This window comes from Apus apus, chromosome 4 (genome assembly GCF_020740795.1).
Source record: "Apus apus isolate bApuApu2 chromosome 4, bApuApu2.pri.cur, whole genome shotgun sequence".
NCBI lineage: Eukaryota > Metazoa > Chordata > Aves > Apodiformes > Apodidae > Apus > Apus apus.
This window is the reverse complement of record NC_067285.1, coordinates 25,243,497-25,263,274: the sequence shown is the minus strand read 5'-3', so window position 1 is coordinate 25,263,274 and position 19,778 is coordinate 25,243,497. Positions and strand designations below refer to the sequence as shown.

The 19,778-nt window shown below is 40.3% G+C and overlaps 1 protein-coding gene across 8 annotated transcripts in view; it reads right to left on the bottom strand.

The window, feature by feature from the left end:
* ZMIZ1 (zinc finger MIZ-type containing 1) overlaps nucleotides 1-19,778 on the bottom strand; it is a 345,681-nt gene that overhangs the window by 85,677 nt on the left and 240,226 nt on the right. Inside the window, exons 1-2 of one of the 8 annotated variants that reach the window (XM_051617537.1) lie at nucleotides 6,630-6,739; nucleotides 6,038-6,108 (exon numbers count right to left, since the gene is read on the bottom strand). The exons of 6 other annotated variants lie outside the window; for them this stretch is intronic. The gene's annotated coding sequence lies outside the window, so the exon portion shown is untranslated. Of the gene's footprint in view, nucleotides 1-6,037; nucleotides 6,273-6,629; nucleotides 6,740-19,778 lie in introns of those variants that run through there. One more of the 8 variants, XM_051617535.1, reaches the window with a different exon arrangement.

Genomic DNA, 19,778 nt, shown 5'->3' with positions numbered 1-19,778 from the left:
TCTAATGATCAACTGTTCAAGTTCAAAACTCTCTCAATGAGAAAAGAAATTCCCCCAGATAATTTTTGTAGATGGAGAGACAAAGCAGCAGCACACTAAGTGTCAGGCAAACCACAAGGCAAACATCCAGTCTCACTAAATGTAAAAGTGTCTATATGGAATGGTGAAAACAACGGGTCATCGTCTCCATCTCAAATGCTTCTTGAAAAAGCCAGCCACCGGCTACCTCGTCTTTCTGCTCAAACGCCATCTGCTGGGCCCTTTCTCCATGCAGATGATACAAGGAGCCACAAACGACAGAAGTTTAATTGCATGTTCAAATGAAGGTCACCCTCAAATTAAAGCCAGAAACACAAGTACACAAGGACCATCTATTCTATTTTTCAAAGAGCTTAAAGGTATATTCACAAGACAGAAAGTCATTTAGTAAAAAGTCTCTGGTTTCTAATGGACTAAGACCATATAAAAGCTTACATGAATGTTTCTGGTTTTAACTTTTGTCTAAAGAAGCATATTTTTTGACAGTCACAAATTACATTAGATAGTCACTTTAAGGAACTTCCAGGTAAATCAGACAATTAAGGAATTACAGCATTTCCATCCTGTGGAACAGTTAGAAAACATATTTGGAAAGCTGGCTGAAACAGGATAATTTAACAGTGCTTGTCTATGTGTAAGGAGACAACACGGTTTATAAATTTCTTCCAGATTTATCTCTCAATTGCCCTACTGCTAGAAAAACAGTAGGAATGAATATGGATTAAAAGGTACATAGCAACATAAAGGACCAGTGCTCACTTCCAAAAATATGCCATTTTATTATACCTAGATGGGAGAAGGTTTTACCCAATTACAACCCAACATGACAGTCAGGCACACTGCCAAACATGCATTATAAAACAGATAAAGCCAAATCTGGACAGAACCCCAGTTACAGCACTGAAGTTCACTAAGGTACTGCCAAACTTATCAAGACACAAAGGGGATGACACAACCCTGTGGCACATCTGTCTGAGGAGGAAGGTTGGAGTTAAAACTATTGACAGCAATGGATTGAGAATGTGGAGAAATATCCATGGTAGATCATGTTAACAGAACCTGGGAGACCTGCAAGCTGCTCAAGGCAGTCAAGTAACAGCCTGTGATCAATAGAAGCAAATACTGCTGGCAGATCAAGCAGGATCAAGAGTACATAAGCCACTGCAATCTGTATGAGTAAGTAAATCATAACAAGCTCCTCTGAAAGCCATGGTGTTAGGGTAATGCTTGAAAAACTCAACTTTCATTAACAGTTGGATACTGTCGGTAGATACGACAGTAGAAGTACTGTTAACACCCTTCTTTGAAGTCTGGCTAGAATATGATTAAGTGGCAAAAAACCTCCCGGTATTATTTTCTTTTCCTACTACTTACTAATGCAGAAATAAGGTTGTTAATAAAATGTTAAATATACTAAACTTCTAAAACAAATAACAGGTTAATAAAGCGAGTTACCAGAGCTAATTGAGTACTGAAAAGAGCCATATGACAATCTCCTATTAGCTCTCTTCTGTTACCTTCTTGGGCTCAAGCAAGAAAAGATATCCAAGAGTAAGTAGTGATTTTTATGAGCATCCCAGGTTGCCCTAGCTATGATTCTGCTGAACTTCTACTCATTTAATTTTTAACTACAGTAGGTCAGAATGTTTTTGAGAATCCAGTATAAATAGTTTTATTGGTAAACATGTGAAAGAAGGAACCCATCCAGGTACTACAAGATTATATTCAAATAGTATTCTAAGGAGCTTGTATTTATCAACAGTTGTGGGGTTTTGTCTGCTTCTAGGATGTCCACATGGACAAGAGTCCAGTTTGTTTGCCTCCTGAAATTTAAGGCATGGAAGTGATGTAAGGGGCACTGAGGAGGTACAAAGAACACCAACTACTAACAAGAAAATTCAGTTAGAGGATAACAAGTTGATAAACGAATGTTACAGGTTATTAAACAAACTGACTGGTGAGAGATGTACTTCAGTTACAACAAAAATTATGAGCTTACCTGGGTGTCTGAACATTTTATTGGTACTAATAAAGACAACTGAGAACAAAATTAACTTTTTTTTTTTTTTCTGTCATAGGTAAAAGTGCCATGGGTCACACTGGATTACTGTCAATAGAATGAGCCCTAACAGACTAAGAATCAGGATTAGTAACACCTTGCAGAGAATGCAAGACAGTAGAGAATGATCCAGGTCAGGAACTGGTGAAATGTGTAACATTTTTTATAGGCAGGCTGAGCAGCAGCCTTCCACACTGCTGACGTAATTACTGTCCCAGTGTCACTCACTCTTTTTTATAACTATTACCTTGATTTTAAGAAGAAAATTCTTAAGGGAACTTCCAATTAGAAGTGTGGAAAATAACCTGCCTGTGTTCTCTTGTCTCCTTACTGAATCCTCTGTGAAAGAGCCTCTGTATGTGCCAGACTGGCTGGCTGCTTTCTCATTGATGATGAACGGATATGCCCTCTTCAATATCCCTTAAAAGCTATTACTGCTTTGCTTTACTGTGCATTGGTGTACCTCTGATAATTATTGAAACATCCATTTCAGCTGAGGGCTAGCTCGTCCTTTTACATTCTGGCTTAAAAGGTTTTGTTCAGCAACTTCAAATTGTTCTAACACTGAATAAGTAGATTTTCAGCTACTTCTTGAACAACTGGTTTATATACCTAAATATCTTTTTGCTAAAGCACCCAGAAGCAGATATACCTCACGAAATTTCCGTCTCTATCCTGCCATCAGAAGAGTCAGGAGATATTAACATAATATATTTTTTTTCCAGTGTGTTAACTTTTAGCTATTTTTGTAAGGATCTGTTTGTTTTGGTCACTCCAAAGAAATAATCAGGAGCTCCACAGCACAGAGAAACAGATGCTATGTCTAGTGTTTTTTTCACAGAACTTTCTGGTTTTTTTTCTGGAAAGGCAGTGCAAGGAAAACCACCACAGCAAACTAGAAAAGTCAGAGATCAGTGGGGTAATTAGTTACAGCACTATTTTTAAAACTCCCAAAATATGTCTGTGCTGCACCATATACTGTAACCTGCAGGGTATCAGAGGTAGTAAACCATCCACTCAGCCTGCACAGCTATCCACATGGACCACCTAGGACTCTGATACTTAGAGTAGATCACCCAGGTCTAGTTTGGATAGTTCTGATCTACAATGTAGTAATAGCTGAGCAGTGCTGAACCATTTTTCTGCACCTTTTCTCCCCTGCCCCTTGAGCAAAAGCCTTGCTGTTCAGCTGCTTACAAGCAGTTTCATGGCTGTCTGTTAACAGCTGCTTCTTCTACTTGTTCCACTCAAGACAAACCAGAAGTTCCACTTGCAAGAGTAGCCTCAGAGGAAGGTATTTCCTGTGGCAGTCTCAGCTCTCAAACCGAGAGAACAAAGTAAGAGAGCATCTTCACTGAGATCTCTGGAACAACATTTTAGTAACGTTCACATGGTAACATTTTGGGTTTGTTTTCACCTGGTTAGCTCCTTCCCTAGTTAGCTCTTCTGCAGTTTTAACAGAATGTTATGTCTTTTGTTGTGAGAGAATAAAAGAAATCACAATTGTAAAATCCCATAGAGTGACAGTTTCCTGTTGGCTGCAGTCTAGTAAGATTTTTTTCATTGCTGTGATCAGTAATATCCCTTTTGTTGGTGTCCTGGTCATGTGAAAGCAGCCCAGTGTTGTCGCAGCTTCAGTGACAACTGAGGCAAACACAGGAACTTCTGTGTCCTCAGCTTACCTTGTAGCATCAAAAAACCTATTCTCTCATCTTAGTTACATATCTAGTAATTCAGAGACTGTCTTAATCTAATTGCTATACTAACCTTTATGGCAACAGAAGGCCTGTTTTGCCAAACTATTACCTTTAAATTATTTCACTGTAATGAATATAGTACTTGCTACTAAAACAACAAACTGCTTATTAATTGAGCCTAAAGTATTGTCTATTACTCTCTCATTGTGCATGTGTTTCGCTCAAGTATAAACACAGCAACAGTTCTGCCAGGACCACCAAGACACTGACATGCAGAGATTTTACGTTTTCACCCGTTCTACTACAATCTACACAAGATTAAAGGCTTAAGAGTAAGCTTTAAACCTCTCTCATAACTAGTATTTTCAATTGTTACCATGATCCTGTACCTTGCATGTTCAGATGACTTCCTTACTAGTGAAATGTAATTGCATTGCCCATAGGTTTTCACATAGCTTCTCCAGAAAGGGGCAAAAGTGGGGTAGATGAGAATCAAATTAACGTTATGTAATTATTTAAATATTTTTTTCCCCATAAATTCCAAACTAAGCCTTTGGTAACACTCTCCTGTTGGCTGAAACTCAAACTATGAAGCATTACTGACTGAGTTCTTCTCAAGTACATTTACATAAAACTTGACTTCTGTTCTCAAGTTCTACTGCACTTTAACTGCCATCTTGATTTAAACGCTAAGCAAAAAGAGGAACAAAATCCTGCTAAGCAGACTGCTAACAGTAGAGGAAACATGCTTTCACTTGACTAAGAAAAGCTTCTACTTTTATGCATGACTAGCTGCTGGTAATTATTTTCTTTACCAATGTAAGTATAATAAAGTATTAACTTGAGGAAAATTAAAGGAAATACTAGGTAACATATAGCAATTTTATTTGGATCTTAGTTTTATGTACTTCCATTCCCAGGTAGTGTTTCAGCCCCACTAATTGTTTCTCTCAGGTCACCACAGCCTAATGACCTGGTTAGCTTAATTTGATTGAGACATGACTACTTCAAAGAGACTGCCTCCACAGTAACCTTTGTCTCAAAAATCTATAGATTAGCACAACAAACATCACCATCTGTAGCTTTATGAGCCAAGGTAAGCTATCACAAATGGGGGTTCCAATTGGCCAGTTCACCCCACCAGATCTGTCTGCAAGGAGCATTTATTTCATCAAAAGTTGACAGATACCAAGAGGTTTTCAGATAGGTCTTATCACAGGCTCACCTGAACTCTGATGATGTAGTTTGTCTGACTGAAGCCAACACTCGTTTTCACAGTAACTTCAGTGCACAAAGGATCACTGACACTACTTTAGACAAAGTCTATTTTGCTTTATGCAGTGATATTTCTGGTTGAAGAGCTGCTATCTACAAGAACAAGTCTCTTCCCCCAAGAAACCATGATGTCAATGTCTGAGTTGCAAATACTGAAGATGTATAGATTTCCTGCATTTATTTTTTTGCTGTACATCAATATATGCCATTTTATTCAGTTCTAAGTGATTATTTGCTTTAATCCAAGTAACTAAACCAAAAAATAAACCGATACCCCAAATTCTACTCTGGCATTACTAGTCTGAAACTTTCTAGAAACTCCATAAATCATATGCAAATAACCTCTTTTGTTTTCCATAGGCAAAGAAAGACACTTGCCATTACTCAACACTCAGGGCAAAAAACTTGTCCACTTGAATGCCCAAGAATGCCATTGGTACCTGTACTTCTTTGGGTTCTTTGAAACCACTTACCACAGATACGAGTTCTGCATGACAAGGTCTTTACAAATAGAGGAAAAATGAAATGGTGCCACTGCTGTTCGCAGAGCAGCACGTCACGTTTTGACAGCGCCAGACAGGCGAAAGTTGGAGAAAATGCCACTGATAAACACTATTTGTTGCCTTTAGGTTTTATGAGTGCAGATACAATAAGTTGTAAAAACGTAAACAGTTCAGCCCCTAAAATAAGAATATGGAAAACCCCCGCTAAATTAGCAACCCGTGAATGTGGTTCTCGCCCCCCCAGATCTCCTCGGGGCGCTCCCAAGGCAGGCAGCGCGGGCAGCCATCCCCTGACAGCACGCAGCGCTGCCTTACCCAGCATGCTCCCGCGCTGGCACACACCGCTCCCGCACGCACGCACGCACACACACACACACACTCCCAGGCTGGCTGAGGCGAACACGCACACCCCCGTCCCCACTGACACACGTACGCTGCCCCCGCCCCCCAAGAAACCAACTTACCCACAAGTTATATTGCATTCAAAAAAACTAGTCTTCCTCTGCTGCCCCTCCTCTGCTTGCCCGCCTCTCTTCTGCTGCAGAAAAAGGCCACATATGTCTGCAAACACTTCTAGGCAGAAACCAGCCAGTGCAGAACAAAGACAGCCGGGGTTGCCTTCATCTCAGCACAAGGCAGCCAGTAGCTATTTTCAAGCTTGTTCGCTCTCCCCCCTCTGAGGGCACCCTGCTCTGTTTCTCCCTCTCTCTCTCCTCTTTGCCTGTCCAGCTACTGCACAACACACATCAATTATTCATTGCTTGTCTCCCGGTTTCCAGGCAAAACCAATCACAGATGGAGTCTTGCTAATGGGCTCATGCCGTACTTGCCAACAGGCTATTTGTGCTCAAGCTACAACCCTCTAGAGACAATAAAGAGAATCAGGTTAAGCTTTAAAACTTCACACGTACGCGAACAGACCTAAAACGGCAATATGCATGTAAGCATCCCTCTGACATTGCTTAGGAGTACGTCTTCAGCACACAGCATGGCAGAAGGCTGCTTTAAATCTTCTTAAAGGGTTTTAAGAAAATCAAACACTCAGAAAAATCTCACCTCAGCTGCATGTTACTGATATTGATGGTTTTCTTTTCTGTCTCTAGTGATCCATCTCTTGCCTTGCCATTACACCTCTCCCTCCTTCTCTCATACTCATGCACGCACGCACACACACGCAGCCACTTTGCCAGAAGGGAGGGGGGGAGAGAGAGACAGAGAGAGAAGGAGAGGGAGGAATAGAGAGGAGCAAAAAAAAAGAAAACACAACAGCAACAACAAAAAAAACCAAACACCCAGGCAGCTCACATTTCAAACTTGCAAGGAGGGGTGGTGCTTAAAACGCTAGGACAAAGCCTCTGTCTCTGGCACCCAGCCAAAATACTAAAAAAAATCCCCTCGATCAATTAACTGGAAGCAATACTTGCTCGAGCCCACATAACAAACCATTAAGGGCACCGGGGCTTAAAAGTCTTTAGATTTGGGGAATCTTACACACTTGTTTCCCCCCCTCCCTGTTTGCTGAATGCTGTTGACTGAATCCATCAAACTAGTCACGCTAATTACCGTCCAGAGCAGCCTCGGCGGCGGCGGAGCGCCCGGGGCGGGCGGCCCCCGGGGCCGGGAGTTTCCTTCCGGACCGGCCACCGCCCCGCGCCGGGGCCGGAGGCAGCGGCGGGGCGGGCGGCCCCGCGGGGCGGGCGGCGGAGCCGTGGCTGGAGCGGCGGCCGCCAGCGGCCGGCGCAGCGCTCCCGCTGGGCATCGGCCCTCCGCTGCGGAGGGGAAACTGAGGCAGGCGGGCACGGGGCTGCCAGCTGGCATCCGTGTCACCAGCGGGACAACCCTGTTTGGGTCGTTGGCTTGGGGTTTTGGAAGAGTTAATTCAGGCCTTCACCTGTGTCGGCCGCCCATAGCTCCCGAGAGCATCGCCCTTTCCCACGCCGCTCCGAGTTCAGCACGGCTCACTAAAGAGTTTTAAACAAGTTTCACAAACCATACTGCTACAATGCAGCCTTTGGTGGACAGCGTTTAAGTTGCCGGTGTCACAGAAACAAACCAAACCCCCAAAACAAAGACAAAATAAACAGAAGGGAAGCAAACGTGACAATTTTTAATTTTTTTTTTTTGCTCCTCGGAGGGAAAACTGGCAGTTTAACTTGTGGGCAGCCGAGCACCACCAGCCTTTTCCTGCCAGCCTCCTGAGGTGCAGAGCCACTTCCTTCCCCTGCACAACCTGTACAAAGGCACCTCCACCTCTTAAAGGCGCACCAGGGCCTGCTGCAAGGAAGCTTGCCCGCATGTTCCAGCGAAAACCAAACAGAAACAGCTAAAAAGGAGGACTTAGATTAAAAAAAATAATACTCTCCAGAAAAATTCCTTTCAGCGTAAAAAATGGTCTCTACTTTCCTTGCCATGCTTACAGTCACTTAACTGCTTTGTAAGCACCTCAGCAGAGAGAGCCTACAAACATGACAGATCCGAGCAGCAAACCATCGCAGATATCAAAGAACAGCTCTTCTCTGAAAAACGATTCCACAAAAAAGCAGTCAGATTTCATGTTGTTTTTTTGTTGTGTTGTTTTTTTTTTTCCCCAGGGAATCCACTTCAAACAAGTAAAAGGTGTGTGTGCTTTTCACAGGACTTCCACTCCTCCAATACGAGCTCAAGGTCAGCCTGTCAGCCAGGGTTACTGCTTTTTCTCCCTAGCCATCAGATTAAGCCAGCAGTACTGCAAACCAAACGCTCCATAATACTTCCGCAATCTCGGAGCTGCACAAGCCTGGCCGGAGGAAGACTCAGCAACATGGCTGCTACAGGTGGTAGGAAGCACAGTGCTGGGCTGGCATCCCCTGCGGATGGTCCATCCAGCAGAGACAAGCCTTCTGCTAGGCCCTCAGAGACTGAGGTGGACCCATGGGGCTGCTGGAACACACTCTTGCACGAGATGTAGTTTCCACTGCAGTTGATAAAATCTGCGATTCAGTCACACAAAAGAAAAGTACAGAGTCGCATACAACAGGTTTTACTGCCTTTCAGAATGGACGGGTGCTATAGGGTGGTGTACATTATACAGCCAGGCTGGCAGAACAGATAATAGCAAACATAAGTTTGAGAGGAGTGGCAAGGCAGTAAGAGAGGTATGTCGATAATCCCAAACAAGGGCCAGATTCCCCACTAATGTAACTGCACTGAGTTCAGACCTGGCGGATGTGAATGAAATTTTAATTGAGTATAACTATTAGATAAATTCTAGATAGACGCAAAATGTACATGTGCTTGCTTCAAGTTTTACTGAATTTACAACATTTTCACACAGTTTGTAAACTATCATGGTGTTATTTCATATTTTGAAAAAACACAGAGCAAAAATAAGAACACATCAGGCAGTCGCAAGGTCCTGAATATCAAAGACTGGCTCCTTCCTCATACAAGCCTCAGTGAAATCTTATTTTCTGAGGGGGAAAAAAAAAATATTATTTCTGTATAGAAAACTCATATTCCCCAGCATCCTGCATTTTTCTCTTTTAACTGGCATCATAAGCAAGAGGATTGCTTTCTCACCTCTGCAATTAAATGCTCCTTCTAGTGTAACAGTATAAGTTTCTCTTTTAAGCTGCCTGCCTTTTCAACGGAAGTGGTTTAGAGTAGACAAATCACTTATCTAAAAATTATGTACTTACTTCTCCTTTGACAAATCTTCAGCAGGTTTCTAATCCCACCCTGCCACTTGAAATAGCACTTTCTGTGATGACATTTGAGTCACAGTTGTCAGAAGCATCAGGCTCTATAGTTAAATGGATTAAATCACACTTCATAGCATGCAGTATTTTGAAGAAGGAGTGGTTTATCATTTGTAGAAATTAATCATAACAGTTTTTTACTCTATGGCAAATTCCCAATAATTTTTAAACATTACTATGTTTAAGCCCCACTGACAGCAGTATGTCAAATTACATCACCAGGAAGGTTATCTGAGGTAATGATAACTATTAACAAGAAGACATTTACTAGTGGGAGAAGCAGGTCCATAGTAGGGAAGCACCTTTTAAATGTACAGGTGGGAGGGCAGATTCTTTTGGCCATGCCTTATGCAGCTGACTTGACGTCCCAGGATCCTGCTGTCAGCAGTGTGCCTGGCCACTTGCATCCTGAGCAGCTGCTCCCTGGCAGGGCCAGCAAGATGCTCAGCCCAACAGAGGAGGGGAGACAGGGTCAGGGCACTGTTCAGTCCCACAGGGGGGGAAGAGGAGACACTTACTTGGGCCACCTCTAGCTGATTAAGGAAAAGAGTTGAAAGATTTTCCAAGTCCCAATTACCTCAAAACAGGAGGCAGTGTTTGTCCATTTAACATGCTGTCTATGCCAAGCAATATTACTGCTCAGAATCCTACCAAATCTCAATCTTGTCAGTCACCAACACATCCATATGGTACTGGCTCTTTGCTCTCCCTGCCAAGTCACTTCTCTCTCAAGGAGTGTATTTCTAAAGAGTCAGAAGTCCATCCTTAAGTCATGATGGTGCAACACACCAGCATGCCCATGGAACACCAAAGTTTATGGTGAACCAGAGAATAACATGGACATATTTGTATGTTTGGGTGCTTCTGATTGCTGAACACAAGTGGTAAGATGCCTATCTGCAACTAGATCCAGTGATGTAGCCTTTGGATGTTACTCTTTTTTCTCTCCCTCCTTTTCCCTCGGTAATATTGCAAATAATGAACCCAATACACAAACACCTGCAATAAATACACAGACCACCAAGAGGAAGAGGAGGAAGGGCTGCAGAGGGGAAGAGATCAAATTACCAATTTGGATGCTTCAGTATCAAGTTGACTGTACAAGGGGGGACTTAATTATATTCCAGTAGTTCCATTGTGAAAGGTGAGCAAAGGAAAGGGCAGAAAAGTCTTTTAGAGAAAGAAAATATAAGGGCATAAGGAAATTCTCTTCAAGTAGCTGCAATACTAGTTATTGCCCACTGAGTCATAATAAAACCCTTCAGCAATGCAAATTTTCTATGACCAAGATTTAAAGGTTTATCTTGGGGACCAATCTTTATTCATCAGAATTTTGCTGCACTGCTGAACACAGCAGGGTAGTTCCTTACAACATTTGTCTATAGCAGGTTATTTGCTCAAGAATTAGTTCCCTGGATATGTATATATTTTTACTATTGGTTCAAAGGATTCAAAGAACTCTTTAGAAGGCTTACAATTACATAGCTGAAATACACAGAATACACGGATCAGTGGCCTTGTGTATTTTTCCTAATGTTTCACAGTAGGCTGAGTCAGCTGAAGCTGTTTTAAATCAGAAGGCTGCATCCCATTCAGAAACCCAACCATGTACTTGAAAAAAATAAAATAAAAATCCTCTGCATCAAGTGTCTTTCATGCATAACCCACTTTTCCCAGATCAATCCAACTCCATCCAGAGAGAAGTGTGAGAGGAAAACCCAGCAGAAAAAGCAAAGTAAAAAATACTTCTGTGTGGTTTAGTCCTGTCTTGTTTAAGTCAACTATTACTACATTGCAAAGATCACTACGACTAACGTACTTACCCTTTGGTCCCCATCTGTATTTAGCTCTATAAAACAAAGGTAGGAAAGTTACAAAATGTAACAACACAGCATTTCCCTTTCTCCTGCTGCCCATGACCACTGTTTGCATGCACTCCTGGTAGCTACATGTTTTGATAAAACCTCTGATCTGGATGACACACCTGGAAAAAAACGAATGTTGTTTTGCATGCAAATTGGATGCAACAATTGGACTGGAACACTCAAAACCTTCTGAAAAAGACCCACTCCCTAGTTAACCTATTTTTCCTTCAAACCTGTGCAGAGGCTCAGAACAGACCTGTAGGAATTATAGTGAAAAACACCTCTGTCAATTGCCATAATCTTTGGAAAAGGAAGTCTACCTTAAATCCATCTAATAAGATGCAATGTTGCAATTTTCTAATATCTATTTCCTTCCTTCTTTTGAATAAATGTATTTACCATGTGCAGGAAAACAAAAAGCACTATAAAATTACAATGAAATATGGGTGGGGGAACCCCAGAATTACCGAGTGAAGTCACTCATATTCATTATATGTATCTTTGATTCTTTTCACAGCTATACTTTTACAGAAAACTGAGACGCAAAACTAACCAAACCATGCAGAAATAAAGAATGAAGTGTACTAAGGAAAAACCACCTCTGTAGTGTTAGATTGCAATCAGAAGAGAGTTTTTACAGAACTAAAAAAATCACTCTACAATGGCAGCACCAGTTTGGAGTTTTCTCCAGCACTATCTCACCAGCAACTGAGCTACTGCACTGCCTGCTCCCACACCTACTTGTCCATCAAGCACCTGCCCTTTGACTACTGTATCTATTTTGTGACAAATGTTTTAAAAACTAATGAATTTTTTTATTATTTTTTTTTAATACTCCAAATTTGAGAGATGTCTTAATTTTTAGAAATTCAAACTCTGTGGTAAACTGGAGCATGGCACAAAAGTCTTCAGTGCTCATCTCTACTTCTAGTTCCTCTTTTGGCACTCTAGGCTACAGTTCATTATGCCTTTTCAGGCAAGTCAGACAGACAAATAAATTAACTGAAGCCCTTTCTGAACTAAATCAAATTTTTCAGCATGACCAAGTTGATTTCTAAACCATCCATATTTTAAATTTTTTTTTTTTATTAAATAGATGTTTTATACAACATCTTGCAAACTGCCCCATTCCCCTCATATAGTTTAGACATTTTTAGCCTGCTACCAGTTTGGGGGGAATATCTGACCAACTTTTCCTTTAGATTGCAAACTAGTATTCTCGCATTTGTATGTTAAAAACCTCATTATATATGAAGCAAGACTTTAAAATGCAATGAGTATTAGCCTACCTCTCCTGCCAATAAAGTTTTATTATGCTGCTTTTTGAGATGCTCAAGATTATATTCTGTCAAAATAGTTGTTTTTATTGAACATATACCATTGGTAGCTGAAGCCCTAGCGCACCTCTGGCAGTCTGAGGGTTAATTACAGCTAAGCTTCCTCTCTCCCTTCTTAGCTGTTCCAGGGGATAAGGAGGCAGCTCTGAAGACAGAAACCTAATCTGATCTCACTGGAAGAAGGCAGGGAACAGCAGGTTGTGAGGCTGTGTAGGACTGAAGGGATGTGAAGGAGTAAATGAAACTGAAACTTGGAAAACAGTAGCCCTGCTAGGGCTCCTGGACTGTTTTTGGCATTGTAAATCCAGTTTGTGCTGCTTTGACTGTTAGCAATATTTTTTAGAAATATAAATTGTATCAAGGTTCCCCAATAAGATATCAAAAGAGTAAGCCCTCCATGAAAATACTCAGTCCCAGTGACTACTTTCCATTATTTTTTCCTTCTGGGTTATACATGCATTCATCTCCAGTTGACAGTCTTTATTCCAGCCCCCTTGAAGCTCTGCAGTAAGCAGGGCTGCTTTCTGCTCAATTTGAAGTGTCCTTCCCTCTGCATAATCCTTTTGGCTACATTTTACTGGGCTGCCCCTAGTCCAAAAACGTGTTTAGGAGGAAATCTATGCTATTTGCTTCTATCCTTTTTTTTTCTTTTCTTACTACTTTTTTAAAACAATCCACTAAAATATGGAAGGTGACAGTAGTGAGAAGGAATACATGATACAAACATCATGAGTGGGACATAAATGGAATAAGAAAGGAAGATATGTCCTTCATTAGCCACAGGATTTACAGTCTATACATAGGGAAGTTAATGACAGAGCGCTTTTTCTGTGCTATGAGTGAACTGGGAGACAATTCAAATGAGCCAGCTGAGATGCAGTGTATTTTTTTAATTAAAAAATAAATAAATGAAAACAACACTGAATGTCACTTTCTCTAAGACAACTGCAGAGTTTAGAAAACCATCAAAAGTGCATATAAATGTTTAACAATGCTGTATCTCACATATGAGAGGTTATATAAACAAAGACATACAAGTCCAAAGCTACAAATTAGAAGTTACAAATTGGTGGCTATGCATCACTGTCTTATAAAGCTTCTATTCTCAAATACAAAGACATTCATCACTTGGAGGCCAGCTCATGTGTCTAGCTTTGTATTGAAACAAATCCCTGTACCATCATCGTACAGTTTTTGTATCAATCTGCCAGAAAGCCATACAGAGTTATTTTTAGCAAACTGTGATACAAAGTACAGATTAGCTTGCAAAGTAGCCTAATAAGGCAAAATGTTCTTGGTGAGGACCAAATGCAGTCACTTGTCACTCTTCCCCCTGCCATACTCCAACCAATTTCTAAGAGCATCCCTCAATTTTCCCCACTTCCTGTGGAAGATTACTGCATTAGCAAGAACAAGATATAATTTGGGGGATCTTTATAATTTTGTCTGTTTTGATAATCAAATATACACTGATTGCAGCAGAAAGGAAATGGTCTGAAAAGTGGTTTTGCTCAGATTTGTCAAGGAAATGTTTTGATAGACAATTTTTTTTAAAAAAACCAACAGCTTAATACCAGTTTTTGATTTTGGAAACTAGCAAACTCTGGTTTCAGTCAACTCCAAACACTTCAGGCCTCAGGCTTTTTCAGTGCTATGTTTCCTTCCACCATGTTGGCAGTGGAACAAAGCTTTAAAGTGAATATAAAGGAGTATCAGGGAGCATGTGTATGCTAAAATATTAGCAATAATCTTCTTAAAACTAAAAAAAATGTTCCAAACTCCACTAGATTACTTGGAATCTGAGACATATTTTGACATGTTGTTGCTTGGGGGGTGGAATAATTCTGTAACGATTTATGAGAACAAGATTAAAACCAGCAATTAACACAGACTTCTATCTTTAGTAATTATTCATATACCTGTTTAGCTGATTGTAAGTTGTAGCTCCAGGCTGTCTGCCTGCATTGCTAGGACACAGACAGCAACCTTTGCTAAACTGACTCCACTGGCTATGCTCATGCTGCAAGAGCTGTTTTCAAGGACAGATGTACAATGTTATATGGGTAAAGAGATGAGCAAATTAAAGATGGGTGTTCTGTCAGGAAAAGGACTGAAGAACTTGTGTCAGCATTTCCCTACATTAATAGGACCTCCGATTTTTAACTCTTAACCACCTATTACTTAGATGTAAGAAGCGTCTTCCTTATAGAGACGGTACAATTGCATCTTGTGAAATAAAATTATGAAAATACAACAGCTCAGAACAAAATAAAAGGGTATGCACTATAGATAACCATATATCTGTACCTATAAATAGATGGATTCATGAAGAGCTTTTAATTCTTCTTAACTGTGATTAATTTAAAGCATCATACCTTGTGAGGTAAGTAAGCTGAAAACAGTAGAGCATGAAGTTACCAAAATATATTATTGCCACACAACAAAAAAGTATCCCTCAATGAGAAATCATCAATAAGTGTTCAGCACATTCCTACCAGAAAGCTACACTCACATTTTTGATTTTTCTTTTTATCATCTTACTTCTGCATATTTCTGTTCAAAGCAGTGTATGTATTTCTCTAAATGAAGTGGAAAGTCTTTTACACCTACTCTGCTCTGAGAAATAGTTAGCAATACAACCACAGGAGAGAGTTATGCTGGCAGCTCCCACCAAATGTAGACACAGTGCACACTGGCAAGAGGCTATGTCTTATATTGCCTTTATTGGCTCCCCATTGAAACTAAGTTTATGGTCAAGGAATTATGTGATCTCACTAAAAGAGGGCTTCTGGCATGTATATAAACACATCTTATTTTACGATAGGATTTCTAACATAGATATCGTCTACTTTGAGACTAAAAGTGAGTCTACACCTTGCAATGACATGAACTACAAAGAGCCAGGAGCTACTGATGTGCTTCCACGCAGCAAGGCAGTTCCGTACCGTGACATCAACTTCAGTCCCAGAAATGATACAGAACTATTATCATACAATTAAACCAGGGGCTGTAAACCCTTCTTCTTGGCAGGGATAATTAGCTAGGCACCTCACAACTGACTGTCCCATTTCTGAATGTAGAGCTAGGTTTGTTGCTGCAGTGTCAGGGTCTACTACATTGTGCTGTATCTCTACTGAACTACTTTCCTTCCCTTCAGAAAATCCTCTCAGTAAGAGTTTCCTTTCGATTGAGAAGAATTGTCAATTGCCGCATGGGACCTGTGCCTTTTCATAGAAAGGCAAAGCTAAAGAGGCTTTTCAGAACTTCACTATGGACACTGTCTTTCCAAGAAAGTGACTGTAATCTAAAATAGCCCTTAATTCTCAGCACAGTGATCAAGTAAAAGAATGGTGAATTTCCAACAGCTATAGCTATTGCAAAGGTTCCCATAGCTAGGCAATGTAGGACACAAATGTAGAAGGTAACATATTATCAATATTTTCTCTGAAATAATAAATGTTTATTGTGACTACTGAAAATTACCCTCACTCCCTGATGTGATTAAAAATATATCATGGACAGCCATTGTAAATCCAACATAAGGAACAATTCTACACAGGGACTTTGCCAAAAGACTTTAAATTTCTGTTCTTTAATGTAGTGAATTTCTACATTCATGAAACAGCAGAGAAGCTTCTTGGGGACTTTGACCTCCGTCCCCACCCCCAAAACACCCTTTCCTATATCTGAACACAGAGAAATAAGAAAGTTCACACTTCAAGTTTTTTCAATAACTTCATCCATCTGTTAAATATTTTACATTCTGCTAGAATATGCAGTAATAGTATAGCTATGAAAATATACATTAACCTATAACCTGGAAAGCATCCCATCAGTGTTTAACACTATTTCTTACTTCTCTCCTGCAACACTGCATGAAGAGTTTCACAAAAGTAGTGCTTAAATGATGTCCAGGAACCAGAAAGGAATCTTGTTTGTCCATAACAGACACTGAAATAGCTTAATCAAGTCAAGAACCCTTCCACCCCCACTATGAGTGACAGCAATTGCACTCTTTTTGATCAATATGTATAGAGTGGACAGAAAGACAAATATTATGCAACAAGTTACCTTGATGGGCTGATTGTCCACAGCCAAAAGATTGAACATTGAGAACTGAGCAGTTCAAGACAAAAACTATAGGATGTGAAGTTTGATGGCAACGTATTTTTAATGAAGCCTTCAAACAGAACACTTTTGCATGTTGCCTTAACTTGTAAATGTGGTTTTACTTTTTGTTTGATATTTACATCCACTGGTAAGTCAACATTAGAGCTGAACATTTCTTTTTGAAACTTAACCAGACAACTGTTTAAATTCTTAAAGTACTTAGAGAATACCCACTGAAACATCTCCTCTTTAGCTACAAAAACTGAAATGAAAAGTTCAAATGCAGTGATACAGATTTAAATGTGAAACTAAAATGGAATTTAATGGTACTGTATCTCTGCTGAAGGAGTCTTCACTTTGATCAGATCAGAAACAGAGGGTCTGTCATAAACTCCTATTATCAAAATCAGAGAGACGGAAATGGAAGTCAGCTTTACAAACCCCCAACTGAAAAGAGAAATGACTGCTTCAGCAAGCTGGGAAGCCTTCTATGTCTTCTAACACTCTTAGAAACCTTCTCCCACTCCCAGAAGTAAAGGGGAGAAAAATGGAGGGAAATACAAAGTTGGTTCCTCATTTTTATGTTGGTGGAAAGAAGACAATGAGAGAGAGAGAATCCTAGTTTCTCAATAACCCTTAGTGCATCACTTCTGTTTTCCTAGCCCCATGCCAGACACATGACACTGACAGCAAACCATCTCCTGGTTTACTGTAAGCAAGCTATTTCTAGTCCACAGAACAGTTTTATTTTTCCACATGAGGAGAACAGACTTTTCCTTGGATTCTCCATGAAAGCAACAGGAATCAGTTAAGTTTTTCCCCATTTTTGTAGCGATTCTGCTACAGAAAGGATGTTAGGAAGGATGGGTGTAGATGATGACTTTTTTTTTAACTGCTTTCCAGGTGAAACCATATATGACAACACTTCTAACCCACTTAATCTTTATTGACTTATTTTCTCTCCACCAGGCTCAGTATAAAACAGCCCAACACATACACACACATTCTTGTGTTTTCTGTTGCAACTTAATTTATGTTACTGAATATGATTTCCAAAATAAAGTAAGAGATCAATCAGGAAAAAAATGAAAGGCCTTTAAATTTGGAGTTAGTTAAAAGAAGAAAGCCCATACAAACAGTTTCTATACTCTGGGAGTAAGCATGCAAATCCCATCAGTTTATGATGAGGGGAAAAAACCCACAAAAACCCCACAACACTGATCAAATAATCATTTTGTTTTGTCTAAAGTATCACCACTGCCATAGGAAGACATTAGCCAGGCTGAAGAATTCTGGGTCCATTGTAATTAATATTCCTTAGACTAATCACTGGAGTTACATTACTACCCAGAAACCTAAGAAAGATCTAAATATAATCAAAACAGAAATGAGCAGTAGTATTTATTAACTGTTAGCTTTAAAAATACAATTAAATTCTTAAGACTTAGACATTGCTCATATAAAAGTGAAAATGATTCATGGGCACTCAGCAAAGAAAAAAGAAGAAAGGTATGAATCCCTATGGTTTGCCACAGGAAGGCAAGTAATAGCCCTAAACCTACTAAAATGTGGAACATAATTTACATGTCTCTTGTAAAATATTTATGTTACTTTCAGACAAAGTATTGACTGAGATATCTGATTGCATCAGAAACATGAAAATATTCTCTTAATAATTACATCAGATTAAAGAGCTGATATCTAAGTAACAATGCTCTTTGAGGGTAGTCATCCTGCAGGCAGAGTAATGCAAAGGTAAGGGAAAAAGGTGTAGGAAAAAAACACTTCTGTACTGTGGTTAACACTACTGAGGATGACTGTGTCAATCAACCGTAACGAAAGCTAGAAAATATGGATAAACATGGACAGCAAATCTTAAGGAAAATCCATACATTCTTTTAACTCTTACATTTCACTGCCAGAGCAGCAAGTGGTGCCCTTGGAAGGAGCAACCAAGACTGAGAGAGCAGCCAGCACTGCCCAGGAGGGCAGAGCTGGGAGGCAGCAGCATGCAGAAGGAAAAGCTTTCAAGACTGAGGTGTGCTCTGGGGAGGCAGCCACACCAGGAATTCCTGCATATTAAACCAAATTCTCTGAAGTCACCCAGCACACTTACTGTTCTGTGTTTGTAGATGAAAAAAACAGACACACAGAAAAGAAGGTAATTTTGCCCAAAAACTTAAGAAATAAAAGCTGTACCCAACCCCCAGTACAATTGGTTACATTTACAAATACAGTAAAGGGAGAAGAGAAAAAGGAAAGAAGTCACTGTGTCGCCATTTGAGCCCTGTTTGGGAGGAATTCAACACATTAATGCAATCGATTACACAAGTGCATAACAGCAAATCCACTGCTCGTCTGCTACCCTCACTTCAGGGAATAATTGAGCCATGAGGGCTGCCGTATATCCCATAGGCAGGAGGTGAGGAGGTTGCCTTGCTCTGAGTGGTGCAGTGTTGGGTACTGATACAGAGCCCTTGATCTCCTGTGGAAAGACTGGCTCCCTTCTGTCCTGATTGCATTGCTGTGAAGCAGGTCGCATAAAAACATGATCCTTAAACTGAGATGCTTGGTTGAATCAGGTTTCTGACAGCTTTCAGACAAGAACTCAGTGGTAAATTGCAATTAATCCAAAAGCTCTAATAATTGATTTAACACTGTTCATTTCCACAGGAGGTTCATCACTTTTAAGATGATCTAAAATACATGAGGAAGCCTCACAACTAAGTGAATTCTTTATCCTCTCACTCTAGATGACAGTAGCAGAAAAATGACTCTGTGATTAAGGCAGTTGGGAACCTCAGGAGAGCAGTTCCAGTTCTCTGGCAGGGTTAACTCAGTTCCCATGTCTTCCTCATCAACCCTTGCCTTCATTTACCCTTTTTCTTGTCTACCTTAGTTCCAAGTTCTTCAAAGAAAGGACCTTCCAACTGTGTGCAGAATTTCTTAATGCAAGTGGCCTTGATCTCACATGGGACTGCTGAGAGCACCAGCGATTAACATCAGCACCACAACCAAGCAACATTGCATCAGCAGATAAAAACATCTATTAGATGCTTTGACAAGTGCTGAATGCTATTCTTTGGTGCCTGAGGCAGATGAGGTTACCTTCTTAAGACAGAGAGTACTTTGACTACAGACATTACTTGGTGTAAC